The 23,496-nt window shown below is 46.2% G+C and overlaps 1 long non-coding RNA gene across 1 annotated transcript in view; it reads left to right on the top strand.

Moving 5' to 3' along the window:
* The first annotated feature begins 6,075 nt into the window (after window positions 1-6,075).
* LOC309809946 overlaps window positions 6,076-23,496 on the top strand; it is a 44,517-nt gene continuing 27,096 nt past the window's right edge. Inside the window, exons 1-2 of the long non-coding RNA XR_014294925.1 lie at window positions 6,076-6,185; window positions 12,234-12,369. This is a non-coding gene — a long non-coding RNA (uncharacterized lncRNA). The remainder of the gene's footprint in view (window positions 6,186-12,233; window positions 12,370-23,496) is intronic.

Here is a 23,496-nt window from a genome sequence, read left to right as displayed (position 1 = left end):
TCGCGGAGAGTGCAGTGTCTTGGGAATCAGGAGAACAGAGGACATTAAGGAAATCGCTGGCAGGAATGCCAAAAGCTGTAGAGTTGACCAAGACGAAGGCTGAAGAAAAGGTCATGACATTTCCCAACTGGAAGATCACTGGTGGCTTTTGAGGGATCAGCTTCAGTAGAGAAATGGGAATTGCAGCAGGTTGCAAGGTGCTGGGGCATAGGAGAGGGTCCTGAGACAGACCTAATGATTCTTAACAGCTTTTTTCAAGAAATGTGCACCTAAAGGAGTGAAAAAGGGTTCCGTGTAGCAGAGTGGTGGAAGGAGGGGAGAGAGGACAGGTTGGGTGGGCTTGTTTATCCCAGGAAGTGGGGAGCACGCCCGGGGGCTGGGCGAAGGAGGCATGGTGAGAGAGTCGATTAGTGGTTTCTGATTCAAGTTCCCAGAAGAGGTAAGAGCTGGTGGGATGGAAAGTGAGAGGGGGCGGGTTAACCCTGGAAAAGTGATGGGTCAGTCCTCTTCTTGGAAAGAGGGGAGGAGAGGACGGGTGGGACACTCCTGGGTGAGGATGGCATAGCCCCAGCTCCAGTGGCCTGTCCTCAGCATAACATGGCTCCTTCAGAGATTTTTTGTTCGATTTACTCTGAACGTGTGAAGTTGATAAAATGTCCCACTTAGGGTTCGGGAGGTTGGATATCAGCACAGCATATAGAGGAGGCCTCTCCCAACTGCCCAAGGCTAGATGGCAGCGATCACTCTCCCAAGAGTCCGTCTGTAGCCCCTCTATCGTGTTGTGGCAGAGACGGCAGCAAGCCCTAGGTTCGGGACCACACCATGATGTGTTAACAAGAGACACTGGGCACAAGACCTTTGATCAGATTCATCAGGGATGGAGTTACCTGGCACTAACAACTGAGATTAGCACTGGCTGCAGAGGTTGGCAAGATGAACCTGGGAAATGCCAGACTTTGAATTCAGGTGACCTTCTGGTTTGTATTCATTTTCAGAATTGTATCTGCAGCATAAAAGGGGCTCTCGGAAGACTGAATGGGCTTCACACTGAATGTGATGCTGTGAGCGTACAGTTCCCTCAGGCCAGAGTGCTTCCCTACTCCTCCCCTACCACCAGTTGGTGGTACAGTGAGGCAGCGATGCTGTGATATTTTTACCCGACCCCAGGATCCTGGTTGTGTTCTGGAGGGTTGAAGTTGCCAGAACTCTGGCTAGGTCTTAAAAGGGATACATATTTTTTAAAACCCTAGCAAGTGGGGACTTCCCTGGTGGTTCAGTGGTTAAGACCCCAGACTTCCACTGCAGGGGGTACAGGTTTGATCCCCGGTCAGGGAACTAATATCCCACCTGCCGAGTGATGCAGCAAAGAAAGAACAACAATAACAGCAACAAGAAAACCCCCAAACTAGCCAGTATGGCCAGTCAACAGGCCCAAATACACACAGACTGAAATATACGTAAGTACACTTTTGACCTTCTCGGCAGAGGATACTGGTCCAAGGCTGCTCCACTATTCACATTGTGGCGGCTTCTTTATCTGATAGCACAAATTTTATCATTGATGCTTCTGGAAAAAAATGGCATTTCCCACCTCCCTCACCCACACGTGTGGATCTTACAACTTCCTGTCAGTTCCTTCTGTTACCGGTGCCTAACCTTAAACTACTCGTGGTGGGGGCCGCGGGCGTTAACCTACGAAAGAATAAACGATGTATCTAGGAGGCCATCTTTCTGGAAGATGTCTGTACTCAAGGACACTAGTTTTTCTGAATGTTTAGACGACAGCTCCTAAAATTCTATCAGTGCCCACAGAGTGGGGAGAGCTCAGAAACCGGAGGCTGTAACAGTGTGTCTCCAGCGGCTTCCACCTCCCTCCCACTGTGGTCCTGGTCGTTTTTTGTTTGTGAACTCCCTCTGCCTGGAGGTGAATGCGCCCGCACGCGGAGCCCCAGCAAGATGTGCTCCAGGCCTCTGGGAACTTGCCTTGTGACGGATGGTGGCAAATTAAATTGGCAACTGAAAAAAGTCAGAGCGTTCCCAGGCCCTCTGCTGGGGGAGCGATTCCAGAGCAGGAGAGGCAGGGAAGACACGTAGCTGGAAAGTGGCCAAAGTCATTGGGCGCTCGGCATCAGTCTGGCCAAGGAACACTTCCTGAACGCCTATGAAGAAGGAGCTGCTCCAGAGGCTACAGGCAGACACAGAGATCACAGAGACCAAACTCTGTCCTCTATCTAGTAAGTCTGAGAGCACATGGAGGGGCGCAGGGACAGTTCTAGGCTGGGCAGGAGGAGGAACGCAGGCTTCTGTAAGGGCGAACCGAAAACTGTAGCCACCATCCAGTAACATGGTAACGTGCGTGGACAGGGTCGGTCTTGAATGACATGAAGAGGAGGAGAGAAACAAAATTCCGGGTCTGGAAGGGACACTTGGCACTCCCCTCAATTTAAGGGTGGGGAAACCGAAGCCCCTCTTCAGTAGGGTGAAGTGGTTTGTTCGAGGTCCAGGTCGCTCAGTAGTTTGGTACTCAGTGATTAGTAATATTACCGCTAGTAGAATAATACCACCAATAAAAGTACTAAGAATACCGTAGTATGAATGAGAGCGGTAATAACAGGACCATCAGTGCGACTAACAGCTGACATCACAGAGCACGTACTGTGCACCAGCCTCTGTTCTAAATGCCTTCGGTGTGTTATCCAAGCGAGCACTCACAGCTGGTTATGGTGCTTTCACCTCCATTTCACAGGTGGAAAAACAGAGGCAGAAGAGTCCAAGTAGCTTGCCCAGAGCCATGGAGCCAGAAAGCGTTGGGACTGAGATTCACCCTAGGCAGTTGGGCTCCAGAGCGTGTGCTCTTCATTTCTGAGCTACACAGCCCCTCAGGCCTCTGACTTCTGGTCCAGTGCCCCTTGGACTGAGCACGTAGGGTACTGAAGAGACACGGAGCAAGGGAGTGACGGGACAAAAGTGATACTGAAAGTTGATTTGTGTGGCTTCAGGGGTCGAGGTGGACTAGGGAAGAAATGGGGAAGGGAGACCAAGTAAAAGATTGTCTAGATACAGGTGAAATGAACATCTGGACCACAGCAGGAATACAGAAGACTGCATTGGACAGGAATGATCAGTTAGCCATCACGCACCCCCTAGTACAAATCAGCCTGCTGCTTATCCTCTTAGAAAACAAAACTCTGACCTGTAGAAGGTGGGAACGGAGAGAAGGAAGAAAACCAAAAAAGGGGAGAAATAGTAAAGAGAAGGGGCAAAGGGAGCAAAAGTAAAAATGGAACAAATGTAGGTGGTTTCCCCCATGTTTCTTGCATACAGGTCCTGGTCTTTGGGGGATGGTTTCATGTGCTTTGGGTAAACGCCCGTGTCAACGTGTCATCGCGCGAGGGTCAGAAAGAACAGAACGAGAAAGATGCCGTCTCCTAGCGGGAATGAGACCTTCACAAGGGAATAAACACCACGTTAGGAGCCCAGCTAGTTGTCAGGGACTGGGGATGCCCTCAGGGAAGGACTTGCTGCCCCCTTGCTGGGAGGCCTGCAGCAGACAGCCTACAGCAGTAGAGGGCCTCCCTGCCCCAGGGCTTGCCTTTGCTAGGCGACCCACACCCAGTGACTGACGGATACGAGGGTATAAAGGCTGGGACATCTTCGCCCAATGTGGGCAACCCCGACAGGCCGTCTGCACTGCAGAGCTCCCCGTGGGGACGGCGGAGGCTGGTCTCTGGCCGCATCGCAGCTCAGTTCTTCATCCTGCCTCTTTCCCCTCCCGCAGCCTGCCCACCAAACTGCAGTCGCTTCCCGGGGAACCCAGGGGCCATCAGGGAAGCCTCTGGCTGCCTCGTCTGCCACCCACTGCGGCGTGACTGCTGTGATGGGGAGTGGGTGTCTCCTTCCTCCGTCACCAGGCACTTCCTCCCCGAAACAGTTTGCACCCTGGACGATGATCGGAGAAAACCTGCTCTTCGGGCGGGCAGAGGTGTAGCCACCTCCCTTGCTAGAACCTTCAGACAGGCCCGAGCAGGATGGTTTATCTTGTTGTAGATCACAGGTGTTATATAGAGCATGGAGTCCCTCAGAATTTTTTCTATTAGAAGTGATTTTTTATTTCTGTGAACTCCTCTGACTCCCCCAGGTGACCTCAGAGGTCTGGCAGCTCGGGCTTCAGGACCTACTGACAGATCTTCAGAGAGAGAGAGAGAGTGTGTTGTGTGTGTGTGTGTGTGTGTCTGTGTGTGTGTCTGTGTCTGTGTGTGTGTTTGTGTGTGTCTGTGTGTGTGTCTGTGTCTGTGTGTGTTTGTGTGTGTCTGTGTGTGTGTGCGTGTATCTGTGCCTGTGTGTGTGCCTGTGTGTGTTTGTGTGTCTGTGTGTCTGTGTGTGTGTCTTAATTATAAGTAACCACAGAGCCTGCTCCAGTAGAAAAAGGGGAATTCCCTGGTAGACACAGCGAGGCTCTTGAAGTCTGAGGGCCAGCGTGCAACCCGGGACACAGAATGCTCCAGAGCACAGACAGGAGGGTCTCTGCCGCTGGCTGTTCTCCGGTCTGGGGTCTGCTCGTGGCCGGCCGGCCTTGGTTGCTTTCCTGTGCACGTGGTGGCAGCAATCGCCCCTCAGTACCCCCTCACTGCAGATCTAGCTGCAACAGTTCACGGTTTCTGAATACCGGTTCCAAATCCCAAATGCCAGGAAGGCAAGAATCTGGCTGCCCAGCTTGAGTGAGATGGCCATCCCAGCTCAACCAACTGCGGCCGGGGACTGGTGGACAAGCATGCTGGGACCCCCATCTTCATTAGGGGCGCAGAGTCTCAGAGGAAGGGGCCATGGTGAGCTGGGGAGAGGACTCCTCCACAGAAGGATTAACCACGTGTGAATCTGTCCACGGAGAGTAGGACTCGACAAGCAAAAGGCTTTCGAATGAGAGATGACTAGATTTCTCAAGATACAACTCTCAGAGATGAATGTCCACGATAAAGAGAAGCAGAATTATACTTCAGAATAGACACTGAATAGCTATTTGATTTACAGTCGTCCCTCCCTTATCCACAGGGGATACGTTCTAAGACCCCCAGTGGATGCCTGAAACCATGAATAGTACCAAATCCTACATGTACTATGTTTTGCCTATACATACATAGACACAGTAAAAGATGAACAATAACTAATAATAAAATAGAACAATCATAACAATATACTGAAATAGGACTTCCCTGGTGGTTCAGTGGTTAAGAATCCACCTGCCAATGCAGGGGAAACGGGTTCAAGCCCTGGTCCGGGAAGATCCCACATGCCGCGGAACAACTAAGCCTGTGAGCCACAACTACTGAGCCTGCGCTCTAGAGCCCGCGAGCCACAACTACTGAGCCTATGTGCCGCAACTACTGAAGCCCGCGCGCCTAGAGCCCATGCTCTGCAACAAGTGAAGCCACTGCAATGAGAAGCCCGCACACCTCAACGAAGGGTAGCTCCCGGTTGCTGCAACTAGAGAAAGCCCGTGTGCAGCAATGAAGACCCAATGCAGCCAAATAAATAAATAAAATAAATAACAATATACTGTAATAGAAGTCATGTGAATGAGTCTCTCTCAAGGTATCTTATTGTACAAATTGAGTGCCTTTTCCGTCTTAACTAAGCACTTACCACGTGCTGTGGTCGTAACTTCTGCAGTTTGAGGTGTGCCAGCAAAATTAGCAGGGACTCCTTTTCCCTTCTTCACAATTTCACGGATAGATTTGTTCTTACTGTAGATCTTAGCAACCTCAGCATATGATTTTTTTTTTTTTCTCTTCTCATTACATCCAGAGCTTTCCCCTCTTCACTTAAAGGGAGCACTTTCTGTGGTTGGCATCCGAGTCGCTAGCACCAGCGCTCTTGTGCATTGGGGTCATTATTCAGTAAAATAAGGGTGACTTGAACACAAGCCCGGAGCCTTCCCAGCTGTTGATCTGACACCAGTCGGCTCCTAAGTGATCAATAGGCAGCTGCGCCCAACAAAGCGCTGAGTCACATCCGGGAGGGATTTAAAACCGCGCGGGATTTAAAACCGCGCGAGATTTCTTCATGCGGCTCAGAATGGCGCGCTATTTAAAATGTGTATGAACTGTTTTTTTCTGGAATTCGCTAATTAATATTTTCAGACCGTGGTTGACCGTGGGTAACCGAAACCGCAGAGAGCCAAACCGCAGGTAAGGGGACGGCTGTCCTTGTAAATGGGACAAAGGAGGCCAGGAAACAGACTCTGTTAGATGCTTCTGATTGGTTCTGAGAATAGCTGTATGTGGAGTCCAATATTTAAGGGGAAGAGCCCGTATCTGGATGCTAAGCTTTCGCTCGATCTCGGAGTACTATTTCCATGGGCATTCTGTCGGGCGAGCTGCTCTCAGGTGCTCCGTTTCAAGCACAGGACGTGAGCAGTTTCCGCAATATCCACCAGATGGTACTTTTCTACCAGAAATTAGGTTTCAGGCTGTGGAACTCCACGTTGCTTTTCCGCCCCTCAGACGAGCTGCAGAATCAGATGCCTGCCCGGCTGCAGTCAAAACGCAGAAAGCCGGGAAGAATGAGTCCCCGGGGGAGTGGGGTAGGCGAGCCTACAATATTTTTATTTCCGAGAATATGGAACAGTAGTCGAGTGTTCTTTTTGTGCTGGGGCAGCGGCTTGCCGAGTGTGGACCAGAGTCATAGAGAAGGCCACGTGTGAGGGGAGAGCTGCGGGGTGAGCCGCCCCAAGAGGACCTGGCTATCCGAGTCCTCCCTCCGTGATGCCTCTGTGGTATCCTACCAGTTGCCAAACACCTCGCTGCTGGCGTTTCTCTGACATTATAACCAGTAGCCCTGTTTAAAAAAAAAAAAAAAAAAAAAAAAAAGCCTTTGTTGGAGAGACTTCTTGTTTGTTCAACACTTTGGATTCTAAGACCTGAGCTGTAATCCCCACCTGCAGGGTTGTTTAGCATCCCTGGACTGGGGAAGGTCATGACGTTTACTGCAGGGCGACGATCGTGTTCTGGTTTGCCTGGTACTTTCCTGCTTTTAGCACTGAGAGCAAAGCAAACCCAGATGGCCGGTCATCCTGGGTGACAGAAATGTACACCCCGGGGACAACCCTAGACCTTCACACACGTTCAGTGAGCTGGGCGGCTGAGTGGGGCAGTGGGATAGTATTTTCAAATTATGAGTCACTTTACTGCTGGTGTTTTCTTAGCAGACCCCCTTGGCCCCGTTTAGCCAGTGAGATGCATGTCAGGAAGTCCAAAGCTCTGCAGAAAAGAGTTCTTTTCTTGGCTTTTGAGTTTCAGGAGTTTAGGCCTAAAAAAAAAAAACAAAAAAAAAACGAGCTAGGGTAAAAATAACTTTATCACATACCATTTAAATCACCTCTAGAAACTCACCCAAGCTCAAATGTATGTTGTCTGTGTCACGCTTGGCCAAATATTTTCTATTGAAAAATTGATGTCACTACAAAATATGAAAGCATCCTTAAATGTTAAAAAAAAAAAAAAAAAGTTTAGGCCCTGCCCGATAGACTTGGGAGCACAGGTAGTAAATAGACACAATGGTCCCAGGTTGGGGAGAGAGAAGGCAGTACTGGGGGTGAAAAGAGGGGGGGTGCTGCTGGGTCTGAGCCCAGCGAGGCTGCATTGCTCTCATCCACCTTCAGCCAAGTTCCCAGGGAAGGGCTGGGCTTATGGGACCTCGGGGTGAGGACCTGAACCCCTGAGGGGAACACAGGAAGGGTGGGAGGGTCTCAGAGCAGAGAGGGCTGTCCCTCACCCCACAGCAGAGGGCCAGAAAGACCCAGGTGCCTTCGAGAGGCATAGAACCAGCAGGGGAAATCCGTGGGCTGGAGGGCACCTCTCAGAGAGTGCACTGAATTGCATGGTGTCTCTTCCAAATTCAGGTCCACCTGGAACCTCAGAATGTGACCTGATTTGGCAGTGGGGTCTTGCTGATATCCTCAAGTTAGAACGAGGTCATATTGGATGAGGGTGGGCCCTAATCCAATAGTTTACTGTCCTTAGAAGTAGAGGAATATTTGGACAAGAGCTGCACACACAGAGAGAGAAGACAGCCACACGAAGATGGAGGCAGACATGGAGGGATGCAGCCGCAAGCCAGGGAACACCAAGAATTGCCAGCGACCACCAGAAGCGAGAAGAAGCAGGGAAAGATTCTTTCCTAGAGCCTTTGGAAGGAGCATAGCTCTGCGGACACCTCGATTTCAGATTTCCAGCTTCCAGCACCGGGAGAGGATAAATTTCCATTTTTTAAAGCCACCCAGGTTGGGGTTCTCTGTTTCGGCAGCCCCAGCAAACTCATCCTGCCAGGAGTGAGGATGGTGGACGAGCAGTCAGTGTGGGTCACACGTGAGGGGCAGGTGGAGTGAGAGAGGCCCCTGTACATGCCAGCACTGAGGGCTGGGTGGGCCCGACTTGGCCCAGAACGTTTGCAGCCAGAGTCCTGAACTATATGACATGACATTTCCCACATCAGGGAGAATGAGGCTTGGAACAGAAATTGAATAAGAAAAAAGTAAAACTTACTTTAAAACTTTTTTTTTTTTTTTTACTGCTTGGGTTTGTAAACTAAAATGTAATACCAATTGCACACCCATTCTCTTATTTAAATCTCTGAAAAGTAAGGCCCATTATCCACATTTGATAGTCAAGGAGCTGAGCTTAGAGGGTCAACCGAGACCGAAGAGGGGTCTGTTGTGGCCCCTGGGGCTCAGGCCCACCTCTACCTGCCTGCAGCGCCTTCCTGCCTTTCCTTATCATTTCCCTGTTTTCCTGCTACTTGCCTGATATTTTGGCCAAACTGAACTGGGCCCTGTGCCCTACACACAACCCTGTACTTTCTGCTCGAGCCCTTGGATCAGGCTGTATCTCTGATGAATAGGTCCTTCCTTTCTTGTTTCCTGTCAAAACCCTACCCTTTATTCCAGGCCCAGATCATGAAGCTTTTCCAAGTCTCCCAAACCAGTTGTCATCTCTTTTCAATTCTGGCAATTGTTTTGGAGCATCTTTGCAGGCAGCCTCCCTGCATTTCATATTCCTTTGTGTCCCTGTGGTGCCTATGGCGGGTCTCAGTGCAGACCCACGGATCTGTTGGATGCAATCATTGCTAAAACTAGTGCAGTACTGTATCCCACGTGCACTGTGGCCAGTACCTCTTGGCGTGAGACCGAAGCAGGCCTTTATGATTTGGGGAGTCACCTTTTGCCCTGGCTGCGCTGATCCTGTGGATGGAAGGCTCTCTGTTATCAGGAACAGAATATCGTAGGCACTTACGGGTTTGACCTGTGACTTTCCAGAAAGGTGAGGGAAGAAGGAGCATTTGGGACCTTCTGTCTGAGAACCTGGTCCACTTGCTCTGGGGGTGGCCCCTCTGGCCTCCCTGATAAAGCAGATTGGGATCGTCAAACCCCTTGGGTGGCCTGATTTCAGCACCTCACTGACTGGCTTTCATCTCACATCTTCCTCTGCTGATGCCTGAAATCCTTGAACTGGCTGCACTCATCTGCGTTCTGGAATCAGAGATCAGAAGGCCAGTTTTTCTGGGCGAGAAAAGGAGTGATTTAAATGTTCACTAAGCTGCTGATGGCAGATTCTTTCCTGAAAATGGGTTTCAACTAGGAGGTGGAGGCTGGGCAGGGAGAGAGCAGAGGGCCCTGAGCTGACCCGCTGACCAGGGCCTGCTGGGCAGGAAGGAAGCAGCAATGGGTGGTGGGAAAGAAGGCTGGGGACCCAAAGGTGAGCTTTATTTCTGCCCCCTTTTTTTGTCCTGGGCCTGCTGGGCAGGAAGGAAGCAGCAATGGGTGGTGGGAAAGAAGGCTGGGGACCCAAAGGTGAGCTTTATTTCTGCCCCCTTTTTTGTCCTGGGCCTGCTGGGCAGGAAGGAAGCAGCAGTGGGTGGTGGGAAAGAAGGCTGGGGACCCAAAGGTGAGCTTTATTTCTGCCCCCTTTTTTGTCCTGGGCCCTGTCTGATTCTACATGAATGGATCTCTGACTTTTGATTTCAGAAACCCAAAAAGTAATTTTCTAAAATCATTTGTGAACACCAGAAAGTTGCCATTATTTATTGGATTAAATAAGAATGTTAACAATAAAAAATAACCCTCTGCCACATATAGTTGCCATCATTTCATAAAAGAAAGGAGGTTTTCATGATAAAACATGTACTGGGAAAGACAATCTCAGAACAAAGGGTATTCCTTTAAATTGGATAAATAGTTTTATAGGGAAAAAAATGACTACCTCTCTCTGTCTCTCTTTGCTGTGGGCCCAGGAAACTGTTGGCAGAAGCTGGCATCCTGGTACCAACTGTTTTTTGAGAATCACATCCACCCTGGTTCGGAAACCCAACCAGTTTGTAGTTCAAGACACCATGCCGCCCCCTGGTGGCCAAAAGGAGTAGCTGTAGCAGCTAAAGGGGTCACAATATATTTAGGGCCTTGTCCCATTGATTGTGTTCTTATACATATTTCACCCACCATGCACTAAGGGTGGGGCTATGTAGCGTAGGGCCACATGAAGATGAAGAGAGCCAGGCCCTTACTATCAAGGAGATTTCCTATGACACTGACGTTTCAGACAAAAGTTAGCGAAAATGTTTGGATTTGTGTGTTGAAACATCAACTCCCCAACAAGGTGGTTTTACTTCATCTCTGGGTCCAGAGGCCCAGGGTAGTCGCAGACACCTCTGTGGTGGCATGCAATCGATCTGTCAGCATCCGAGCAGTCCTGTGAACTAGGGCCCATTGGCCACCTGGTGCTTTTATCTCCCATCTCTGCCCGGAAGCCTAGGCCCACAGGTGCTGAAGAAGCTGGAAAGTAACAGCACAGACAAAAGTGGCCGTGCAATGTCCCACAGGACATTCCTGCTCCCAGCTCCTCGGTGTCTAAATCCTACTTATCGGGCCATCCCCAGGTCAGGCAAGCCTACCTTTCCCACGAAGTCCTTCCATGCCTCCTCCAAACCCACAGTGACTTCTGTGCCCTCAGGACTACTCACTACCATCACTTTCTCTTATTTTATTTTTCAAGTAGACGGGAGATTTCCTGACGGCTGAGGCTGTGTTTTATCAGTTTTCTCTCCATCTCTCCTTCTCAAATGATACCCCAGAGCTTTCAATTTTCTCTTTTGTTATGTAGAGGAGCTGCCAACTTCCTTTCAAATATTAGAGCTGCACTTAAGCCTAATCAAAATATTTTTCATCCAAAATGAGAAATTAAGTCAATTTAGGCTATTTGGCTGTAACAAACAATCCCCAAGTCTCTATGGCTTAAATTAAGTTTTTTCTTCCTAATTCTACATGGCCCATGTAGGTCACCTGGAGGTAGGGTTGCCTGAATTAACAAAGAAAAATACCCAGCTAAATTTGAATTTCAAATGATCAATCTTTTTTTTGTTTAGTATGTCTCCAAAAATGCACTAAAAGTTATTAGTATTATTTTAATTATTTGAAATTCAAATTTAACTGTACATCCTGTATTTTATCTGGCAACTCCACTTGGGGGTTACCTGTTGAGGTTTTTCTGTTGCCCTGGTGATATCTCAGTCTTGGCTTCCTTATTACATGAGGAAGACATTGGCAGGACATTGGGAAGGATGAGAGGACGGAAAGGGTGGTACCCACAGCTCATTCTAGAAAGCAGAACTGAAGTTCAGGTATTGAGTAGATTAAAGATGGCTGCAGATTCTTTGCTATTCATTCCCTTCAATGTGGAGCAGCCTTAGTGGTCCAACAGAACCACTAGAGCAGTAGAGTGTGGCTGAAGTGATGCTGTATAACTTCCAGGGCTTGGTTAGAAGAAGGCTTGAAGTTCCCACCTTGGTCTCTTGGAACACTACCTCAAAGCCCCAGCTTACTTTGTCAGAAGTCTGACTACCTTGAGACCACCATGTTGGCATAGTTACATGTAGCTACTCCAGTTGACAGTCCAGCTGAGCCCAGCCTTTCAGCCATTCACGCCAAGGCCCCCCAACTACGAGTGAAGGTGTCTTGGATCCTCCAGTTCAGCCTAAATATCACACTGTCTAAATATCACAGCCTGATCTCAGTTGATGCCATGTGGAACTGAAACATCCCCCAGCTAAACTTGGCCTGAATTCCTGACCCATAAAATCACAAGATATAATATGGCAATTGTCTTAAAGCCACTAAGATAGTGAAACAGATAATGTACACTTAACACTCACTCCTAGGTGCCTGATTTCCTTTTCTCTTTACCCAGATCCTTCATACTGCGTGCCTGGATGCTATAACCAGATTTCACCAGTGAGGAGGTGTGGTTAGCCTGGGGTCTCCATCTTCAACAGAGATGCTCCAGATAAACTCTTCTTTCAAGCAGAGTTTGGGCTACACTGCAGGTACAAGTTTATTGTCAGCTTAAATCCAATAAGTAATCAGTCCGGTGTTGAGTGAGCATCTCCATGGGGAGGGAACTGTGCTGGATGGTGATGGAAGAGGACTCTCACTGTATGTATCATGTGAAACAGCTCACTGTGGCTTAACAAGTGCACTCATATGCTTAATTAATTTGTTTCTTACCATTACCTTGTGAAGCAAATATTATTTCATTACACAGACAAGTAAATGAAAACCAGGTCACACAAACAGTAAGTGCCAGAGATGGGATTTGAACTTAGGCTTATCCACCAATTATTTTCCACAATGTGAAAGCCTTAAAAGACAGATGCAAACCTTCATTTTACAAATTAGAAGATTGAGGACTAGGAAGAAGATAATATCACTGCTGTGCTTTATTACTAACCATGAATCTCTGGCTGGGAACACTCCAATCTGGCCCTAAAGGCTCTCTGGAGTGTAGACCAAAGCTGTGTTGAGTGAGTGTCTTCAGAACTGTTGCTTTAGGGGGGACAATGGAGGAGATGATATCTGCACTGCCCTTTCTGGTATGTTCCCAGGGAACACGAGCCCTTGGTCATTCTGTTTAGCTCCTGGCTGGGGTGTGTGGGAGCTGTCACTTGGCTGATGAACAGTTCATGCGTCCAAAGTGCTGGAGTGGTAGCATGAGCTCTTCTCTGGAGAGAATATCCTCCCATGAAACCATCCATCCCTGTGGTCCAGGATGGGTCACAGAGACAGTTTCATCTTTGCTCCAGAGCATGGAACAGTAGAGAAACAGTGAGTTGGTGGGGCTATTTGTGGATCATAAGTCACTCAAAAGACCATTCCTGGCTTGTTCTGGATGTCTCAGTCTGCCGGGGTGGCCAGATCCAAGTCAGCATCCATCAGCAGCTGGGGACACAAACTGTGTACAAATAGAGAGGGATCCTGTGTGACTTGGACAAGAAGTCCAAGTGGAGTCAGACACTCTAAGTTGAAGTCTCTCTGGAGATTAAGTATTTATGAAGCGCTTTGTACCCGCAAAGTGAATTTCAATCATTTCTCATCTAAAAACACAATATCACTGTAACATACAAATATTTGTATGACCCAAACTTGAACTCCTGCCTGTAAAAAGGGGGACATTGTCATGCACTTGGGATCTATTTTTAATGCTATTGTGAAGGAAGATCAGGAATTTTAGAAACAAATCTACGAGTCTTGATCCAGACCCATCATTACCATGCAAACCCATAATTCTCTTGTGTGTCACTTCTGAAAGCTCTGGCTCTCCTGTTGGCAGGCAGCAGTAAAAGGTGGATTCTTCTAGATGAATCTCTAGTAACTCTTGCCTCTTTATTCCACAACAAGGTGATTTGCCTTTGTGTAGCCCTTTGTGTTCGAGATGACTAGATGACTGGGATGATGGTGATTTTGAACATGTGTATGGCTGAGAAGACCACACCAGTTAGTTTTCATCTAGAGATTAAGGTGAACACTGCTTTGCATTGTGGCAGTTGAAGCTGTTTGCAAAACCAGGGGCTGATTGTGGCTCTTTCTGAGATTACCAAGAAGACGCCAAGAAGCTGTGGCTACATTTTTTTTTTCCCTCTGACTGTTCAAATGACCCCATTTACAAAAGACTTCTCTCCTTAATCTAGCTAATCTCTCTAATTGCCTAAAACCCTACTTTGCTTTTTAGTTAGAATTATTGACCATAGGGTCTAAAAGGAATTTTATAGACCATTGGGTTCAACCCTCTTATTTTACTCATGAAGAAACTGAGAATCGAAAAGGTTGAAAGGAAGACGAGAATCCAAGTTTTCCAAGTCTTCCTTCCACTCTGTATTTCAGCATCTTGTGCTGTTGGAGGTCATTAAATGTGTTCCCCCAGCTCCACTGAATGGTTTTTACCTTGGACTTTTCTGCATTCCACAGCGTGCCTTGTACAGGGTTCATCCATAGCACAGCCAATCGGCAGTTGGCTGGTAATGGCTGCCAGGAGACCTGTGTTGAGGAGTCAGTCAGGCTGGGCCTCTGTCACTGGTCAAGTTTCTCCCCAAATGTGACCTCTACCAAGAGGACTTGACCACCCCAGCTAAAGTACCTTTCCTCCTCCCTCTTCTCAGACACTCCATCTCCTTTCCTTGCTTAATTGTCTTCCTCTCACCTCTCATTATCTGAAATACCCTTTCTTGCCTATTGCCTTCTTCTCCCAGTAGAATGTAAGCTCCAGGAGGGCAGGGACTGTGTTTACCTTGTTCACTGCAGTGTCTGCTGTGCCAGTTAGAGTTCTGACATGTAGGAAACACCCAGTACGTATCTGTGGAAGGGATGGCCAAGTGCCGTTAATTGATTAGTGATGTCTGCCACGGGACGTGGATGTCAGTGCTAAGCTTTTGTCATCACAGGATTGGTTGTTAATAGCCAACCAATTCTGTCCTGGGCTTCCCTGGTGGCGCAGTGGTTGAGAATCCGCCTGCCAATGCAGGGGACATGGGTTCGAGCCCTGGTCTGGGAGGATCCCACATGCCATGGAGCAACTAGGCCCGTGAGCCACAACTACTGAGCCTGCGCATCTGGAGCTTGTGCTCCGCAACAAGAGAGGCTGCGATAGTGAGAGGCCCCCGCACTGCGATGAAGAGTGGCCACCTCTTGCTGCAACTAGAGAAAGCCCTTGCACAGAAAGGAAGACCCAACACAGCCAAAAATAAATAAATTAATTAATTAAAAAAGAAAAGCTGGTTTCCTTCTGACATTCAGCTTGATTCTAGTCCATCTCCTGATGACCAGTTATTAGGTACTCTGGAAACAGGAATTTATCTTAATCACTAATTAAGAATTTAAAAGGAGAAGGCACATTTTCCGCTGTTATCCCCTTTTCTCAAAAGTGTAATAGTGTCATATTCATCATGGAGCATCTATGATGTATCACAATTCTTCACACAATAAATATTCACTGACCATTGTGTTTTTTCAATGTCACTTTATTTAGTGAGAATTTTAAAAAATATTTATTTATTTATTTATTTATGGCTGTGTTGGGTCTTCGTTGCTGTGCGCGGGCTTTCTCTAGTTGCCGCGAGTGGGGGCTACTCTTCATTGCGGTGCATGGGCTTCTCAATGCAGTGGCTTCTCTTGTCGTGGAGCATGGGCTCTAGGCAGGCAGACTTCAGTAGTTGTGGCATCTGGGTTCAGTAGTTGTGGCTCGTGGGCTCTAGAGTGCAGGCTCAGTAGTTGTGGTGCACGGGCTTAGTTGCTCCGTGGCGTGTGGGATCTTCCCGGACCAGTGCTAGAAGCCATGTCCCCTGCATTGGCAGGCAGATTCTTAACCACTGTGCCACCAGGGAAGTCCTTCAATGTCATTTTGAAGGGATTTTCCTTTCCTGCTGATCTAGAATAGCTGCACCAGAGACACACTACATAGTACACAGTACACAGTGCACATTAGTGTGACTGATTGAGACCCAGGTGTGCAAAGCCATGAGCAAAGTTCAGGTAAATATCCAAATTAAACTGTCCTAAAGTAGGGTGAGCAGCATTCATTACCTTATTATCACTGAATACTGGCTTTTCTCATCCGTCCTCTCCTGGAAGTCAATATCTGAAATTGGCTAGTGTGAGGAAGGAGAGACTTGAGAAAAATAAAAGACCAAAGAGAGATTTAGTGCTTAAATATATTTGGAATTCATCTCTGTTTCTTTTCACCTCTTTTTAAAGAATAGTGGTACGTATGGAAACATTTATAGCAGGTAGAGGTTTTTGGAAGTTGGTTCCTTTTTCACCCCATTCATACTGTTGTTTCATGTCAAAAACAAGATATGAAGCAGTGCCCTGGTAAATCTGATTTAATATTTCCTAGGACTCTGGGGTTGTATACCATATACTCTCCTAAATTTGATGGCGTCAGTATGAGCTGACATTTAATTATTTGCATAGACTATTTAAAATTAAAATAGCAACAGGCTCAGAGTTCTTTTCAAGCTTTAATACACTCTCCTTTAAAAAATATATTTTTCATAAATTACTCTGCTGTCTGGCAGGCCATCACATTCTTCAGTTTCTGTAATAAAAGGGGAATGGTGCTATGGGGGTGGGGAATGGTGCTAAGGGGGTGTGAAATGTGAAACGCAGAGGAGAACACCTTGGTTAAATAAACATGAGCAGAAGTGATCAAGTCTGTTAATCAAAGTGTCTCTTAAATCTCTGCGAGTTGAAAACTGTAGCATCCAGGGATAGATTAAAGAGGAAATATAAAATGGCAGAAGAGCCTGCCTGGGCAGGTCACACCTCAGAGTCTCTGATTAACAGAATGTTGCTTTCAGTGGGATTTGTTTTCCCTTGGTTATCTTTTGAAGTTTATTTTCTAAAAAACAGTGGGTCTGAGCTGCAGTGTCTCCTTCTCAACGGCTGTAGAAAAATCACCAAATCAAATTGTAGAGAATCTTGCAAAGCTCTTCAGGCCAACATCTCACATCTTTTCGACATCAGATTACCCTGACTCTCCTGACGCCCGTGTAACACAAGTAACTCCTGTAGTCTTTTTATTCCCCCAATTCCAATGTTCCATATCCAAGGCCACAAGGATTCCTCAGCACTTCTGAAGGCTATTTTAATCTTAGAGGTCATTGGTGCCATTTAGTCATTCTTTGGTTTGCTCATTATTTTATTCATCAACTCATTCAAAAATACTTCTTGATCATTTATGTCTAAGCCCAAAATCGCATGTGAGAAGAAAGGTGAAAAGACCCCATGACTGTTTTCTGGGCGCTCGCAATACAGTGGCGAGAGAGGTCGGCATTTAGTACAAAATACGGCAGGGTCTGGCTACCCTGAGGCTCTCTGAGGTACAACCAGGAGCAAGTAGGAGGGAGCTCGAAAATCTCGGCGGGTTGCGCGGGGGAGGGTTCCCAGGGAAGTTCTCAGGTAGGAGAGGAGCTGGGAGGTTGGGAACAGGAAGCAAGGTGTGAGTAAACGCGCATGCAAGGGAGTGGAGGTGACAGAACGTGGCTTGCTCAGAAACAGCACGTGCAGCAAGAGTGAGCGAGACCGAAGCGTGGAGGTGTGGGCAGCAGGCAGGAGCCAGGTCCTAGAGGATCCTATGCCGGGGATAAGGGGAAGCCATCCCAGGATTTTCAGTGGGCGAAATGCACTAGATCTGCCTGTTGCAAAGACCGTTCCGATTTGAGTGATGGAGAAACCTAGAAGCTGAGCCCTAACCTGGGAGAGAAATGGCTAGAGCATGGGCTGCTAAGAGGGCTGCTAAGAGGAGTGAACAGACAAAGGTGCCCTGGGAAGAGACTGAAATGGAGCAGGGTTTTTTTTTTTTTTTTTTCAATTTTTAAATAAAAGCATTTATTCAGTAATTATAAAACAAGTATAAAAAGGAAAAAGGAAATTTGGTGTATGTTCTAGAAATCTCCAGGGCTAATGTGAATTAGGCCACGTCTGGTGAGAAGCACGATGTTAACTCGTTCCAAGGTTGCTTTTACTTTGATTGGCTCGTGAAACCTCAAGAAGACAGGTGATATGCCATTTGTGACATGAGGTGCTCCCTTTGTTTCTAGAGGTGTCCCGTAGTTTGGATGTTTTGGCAGTCCACTTAGTGAGATGTCTGCCAGCTCAGAGAGGCCAAGAGCCGGGGGTTTCATGGCCCTGGCACATCAGCACCTGGGACCACTGCTAGTTCCACACGAGGCCAGTCACACCCCTCATGCTAAGGTCTGAATTCTGGGTCTTAAGATCCTGGATTGAGCTATTTCCCCCTTTTCATATGTGTTTTGTTTTTCTTTATCCTAAAGTGAGATTGGAGAAGGGTAGAAACTTCAGGACATTTGAGTTTGAGCCGTTTGTGGGACTCAGGGAAGATTTGGGTCTGGGGTTGGAGTTTGGGTCATATTTGAGATTTAAAAAAAAGACGGGGTGGAAACCACCGATGCATGTGAATGATGGAGAATGTATAGGACATCAGGACAGAGCCTGGAAAACATTCATATTTAATGAGAAGAGGAGTGCTATGGACTGAATGTTTGTGTCCCCCCGCCCCCCAAATCCGTGTGTTGAAAGCCTAACCCTCACTGTGCTGGTGTTTAAAGAAGGGGCCTTTGGGAATCAATTGTTGTTGGATGAGGCCACGAGGGTGGGCTCCTCACGATGGCATTAAGTGGCCTTGTACAAAGAGACTGTGCTCTCCCCCCGGCCCCCGCGCGCTCACACCAAGAAAAGGCCATGGAAGACGCGCAGAGAAGGTGCTGTCTGCAAGCCAGGAAGAGCACTCTCACCAGGCGCTGAATCAGCCTGTATCTTTCTTGGACATCCCACCTCCAGAACTGTGAGAAATAAACTTCTGCTGTTTAAGCCACCCAGTCTGGGGTATTTTGTGATGACAGCCCAGGCTAAGACAAGGAGCCAAAGAAGAGGAATAAAAACGCTGATGAGAGGGCTAAAGGGAGGAGCTTGGGGTAGTAGCTTCATGGAGGTTACAGGATTAGACAGATTTAGGAAGGAAGAAGTGGTCCTCCAGCTGTGTCTAGAGAGATCCAAATCGCAGGTGTCTGCTGGGCTCTATCAGTTTATTTTAGGCTTAAAGGCTTGTGCTGTCGTCCATATGTGCATTATGGGTGGCTCTTTCAGGTGGGATAAACTGATTAAGAACCACTGTAAAGCGCATTTCCTACTTGATTGTGCCCATTTTGATCACCGACAAAGTTTTGATTAAAATTCTATGGCTTTTTTCTTTCATATTGCAGTGGTAGCAGCTATTCGTTATACGAAAAACAGAAAATTTAGATTAGGATAAAAAAATGAAACAAATATTAAAAAAATCTTCCATATTATTATTATCTAGAGAAACTGCTTTTAAAATTTCATTTTGGTATTTATATTCTTCCTCTCTCTCTCCATGTATAGTAGATGTATATATATGTGTATATATATGTATCGTATAAATACAATGGGATCATATTATTTTGTAACCTGCTTTTTTCAACCTAGAGAAATCATTCGAGGCCAATAAATATTTCTCCACGGAATAACTTTTTAGATGGCTCTAACCATTCTCGTACCGTTGGACATTTAGGTTGCTATTATAAATGATATTGTAATGACTGTCCTTATAGCCCCAAATTAACTCACATTCTTAATTAGTTCCTTTGGTTAGCTTCCTTAAAGTAGCATTTTAGGGTCAAAAAGTGTTCACACTTTAAAGAAAGTACAGGAGTGTCCACACGTTTGTATGCTACATGTATGAAATATCAAGAAATATTCTTTAAGTCAGAATTGGTTGAGTGTGACTAATTCCTCACCATTGTTTTGGAGACCCATATACAGTTTACCATGCACATTTATATAAGTGTAAACTCAAAGATTTACAGAAAATTCTGATGCCAACTTTTAGTTCTTTCACACCAAGGAAGTAGCTAGAGCCCATAAGCAGTGGGAACAAGAGAGCAGTCTCTTTTAGACTATTTTGGATGTTTTTCTGCTTATCCACATACTGCAGTGATTTGTGCTAAATTCTTAGTATTTACTTGTGTACTTGTCCAAAGTTCTGTCTCAAGGCATTGAATTTTTCTTAACTAATTTCTGTGGGAGATTTTTACTGCTTGCTAGGTGCCCGCTTTTCTGCTGATGAGAAGTGGCTCTGTGAGGTGTGTCCTCTGCCTTTCTGGGTAGAAGTTCTGTGCTCTGTGTGGTGATAAGTAGTTTTGGGGACCATCGTGGTCAAGGAGCATTTTAAATCTGTTCTGTTGGGAAGCGTTCCATGTAGGTGGCAGACTGAGCTGCAAACGGATCCTTCTTGTGCTGCATTACAGTGATTTCCCACAGAGAGCTCACCACATGTGTAACCACTTCATGTGTTCACGCAGTGAACACTTACCAAGGATCCACCGTGTGCCGGGCGCCGCTTGATGGCACTTGTGGGCAAAACAGACAATACTTCTGTCCACGTGGAGCTTCTATTCTTGTAGGGGATTCAGACAGAAAGTGTATAAGAAGTAACCAAGATAATATCACATAATTTTATTTTATTGAAGTACAGTTGGTTTACAGTATTGTGTTAGTTTCAGGTGTATAGCATAATGATTCAACTTTTTTGCAGATTATATTCCATTAAAAGTTATTATAAGCTATTGGGTATAATTAATTCCCTGTGCTCTACAGTAAACCCTTTTTTGTGTATAGTAAATTGTGTCTGTTAATCTCATGCTCCTAATTTGTCCCTCCCGCCATCCCTCTCCTCATTGTAGGTCACACAGTTTTAAATGTCATGGTGACAATAGAACTGACTGATGCAGTAAGTGTAGCAGAGGTCATGGTGGTGGGAACACATCACTGGGTTGGGTGAACAGGTGATGTTTGAGTTGAAGGCTGGATAAGGAGAAGGGGCCGGCTTTGGGAAGATCTGACAGCAGGGTGTTTAATGGAGAAGAACCGAAGTGCAAGACTCCCTCAGGGGACCAATTTGGGTGTGTTTCAGGCACAGGAAGAGGGCCAGGTTGGCTGGGGCAGAGTCAGTGCACAGAGGGTGGTCAGAGATGAGCTGAAGGGGAAGGTGGAGAGAGATGACATGGAGACTTTGGGGTCATGTTAAGGAAACTGGATGCATTTGAAGTGTGATGAGGTGCTTCACTGTGCTTAGGCAGGGGAGTGGCATGTCTGTGTTACATTTGTAAAAGGTTGTGGGAAGTGAATCAGAGAAGGGAATTCTGTCGAAGGGAAGGGAGTGGAGAGACCTCTTGTCACGGAATACACAAGGGATTCCTAGGAAGACTGAATACTAAACGGTGTTGAATTCTTCTGAGAGGATGAGTAAGATGAGGACAGAAAAACAGCTTTTGAATTTAGCAAGACGGAGGCCATCGAGGACCTGGACAAGAGAAGCTTCAGGGCAGAGATCAGGATGGAGAACTGATTGGAGTGGGTTGAACAGACAGAGGTGCCCTGGGAAGAGACTGAAATGGAGCAGCTCTGGGCTTGCAGATGGCCACACAGCTAAGGATAGAAGTAAGGCGAGGGGATAAAAAGGGGATCAAGGGACACTCTACATCCTGAGCGGGGTTACCTCTAGCCCCCCTTGCCTTTGCCAGCAACCAGAATGCGGGCAGCCATACCTAAGAGTGCAGGCTAGGAGGTGTCTAGCCTGCACTAGACTTCTGCCTGGAGACACCGTCTAGGGTGAGATAAAAGAACTCCTGACACTGACATTTGAGGAGCCACAGCAAAGGAGTCTGGTCCCCACTCTCTGACTGTACAGTGTGCTCACCAGTTAGCACACTGCACCTACACACAAATAGTTTCCAGTCATGAGTGCCTCACTTTTAAACAAGCACAAAAAGCCAGTGAAAAACATATATTTAAAATAACCCTCTACAATGAAAGACAGAGAAGAAAGTGAACAAACTGGGGGGCGAGAGGGAAGGAGAAAAGAAACCAGAGAAAGCAGACAATGTGGAGGTCAGACCAACACTAAAAAAGAACCCTGTAATTAATATCTTCAGAAGCATAAGAGAAGATTTTATGTTCATGAAAAAGAATAGGGTACTATAAAAAGGAACATTTAGAGGAAAAAGATAGAAGGTTGGAAATTTACATAAACATACTACAATATATAAAGTAGATAACTAACAAGAACCTACTGTATGTAGCACAGGGAACTCTTCTCACTACTCTGTAATGACCTATGTGGGAAAAGAATCTAAAAAAGAGTGGACATATGTATATGTATAACTGATCGACTTTGCTAACACAACAGAAACTAACAGCAGAAACTACACAACATTGTAAATCAACTATACTCCAATAAAAATTAATTTAAAAATATGCTAGAGAGATTGGTATTAAAGTTGAGGAAATCTTTCTGATCGTAAAACATGACAACAACAAAAAGAAAAAAAGAAAAAAGTTAAAAATTGATATGCTATGGTAAAATTAAAATTGAAAGACAAAGGAACCTCAACTGTTGGTCAACTCAAGATTTAAAACTATAAGAGGGCTTCCCTGGTGGCTCAGTGGTTGAGAGTCCACCTGCCGATGCAGGGGACGTGGTTTCATGCCCCGGTCGGGGAAGATCCCACATACCATGGAGCGGCTGGGCCCGTGAGCCATGGCCACTGAGCCTGCATGTCCGGAGCCTGTGCTCCATGACGGGAGAGGCCACAGCAGTGAGAGGCCTGCGTACCGAAAAAAAAAAAAATTGGTATTCATTGTTATATGCAATTGTCAACATTAAAAAAAAAAAGAATGTTGTTTTTTAAAAAATTATATTTATGCAAAACAAAGTATGGAGGATATATATCAAAATAAGCATATAAATGGATTGTGAGATTATGGGTTGTGTTCGTTAGGATAGGCTGAACTGTTGTAGCAAGTAGACCCCAATAGCCATGGCTCAAATATTTTTAAGCAGCTTTAGTAAATATAATTCATATACAATACGGTTATTTAAAATGTACGATTCAACCTTTTTTAGTGTGTTCACAGATATGTACAACCATCACCATAGTAAGTTTTAAGCATTTTCATCTCCTCAGAAAGTAACCCCATACTCTTTGGCTATCACCCTTCTATCCCCCCATTGCCAAGCTCCCAACCATAAGCAACCACTGATCTGCTTTCTGACTCTGTAGAGTTCCCTATCCTGGACATTTCATATGAATGAAATAAGGGCATTTGTGGTCTTTTGTGACTGCCTTCTTTCCCTTAGCATAATGTTTTTGAGGTTTGTTCATGTTGTGGAATTCATCAGCACTTCATTCCCTTTTATGACTGAATAATATTCCATTGTATGGCTAAACCACATTTTGTTAATTCATCATTTGATGGATGTTTGGGTTGTTTCTGACTTTGCCTATTATAATGTTGCTATAAACATTCATGTATAAGTTTTCATGTGGACGTATGTTTTAATTTCTCTTGGGTATATACCTAGAAGTAGAGTTGGTGGGTTAGACTGTAACTCTATATTTGATTATTTGAGGAATTGCCAGATTGTTTACCAAAGCGGCCGCACCATTTTAAATTCCCACCAGCTTTGTATGAAGGTCCCATTTTCTCCACTTCCTAACCAACCCTTGTTGTTATATGACATTTGATTATAGTCATCCTAGTGGGTGTGAATAGGTATCTTATTGGGGTTTTGATTTGCA

The sequence above is a fragment of the Mesoplodon mirus genome (genome assembly GCF_964341445.2).
Source record: "Mesoplodon mirus genome assembly, chromosome: 8".
NCBI lineage: Eukaryota > Metazoa > Chordata > Mammalia > Artiodactyla > Ziphiidae > Mesoplodon > Mesoplodon mirus.
The sequence above is the reverse complement of the archived record's forward strand: the minus strand, read 5'-3'. Positions and strand labels throughout refer to the sequence as shown.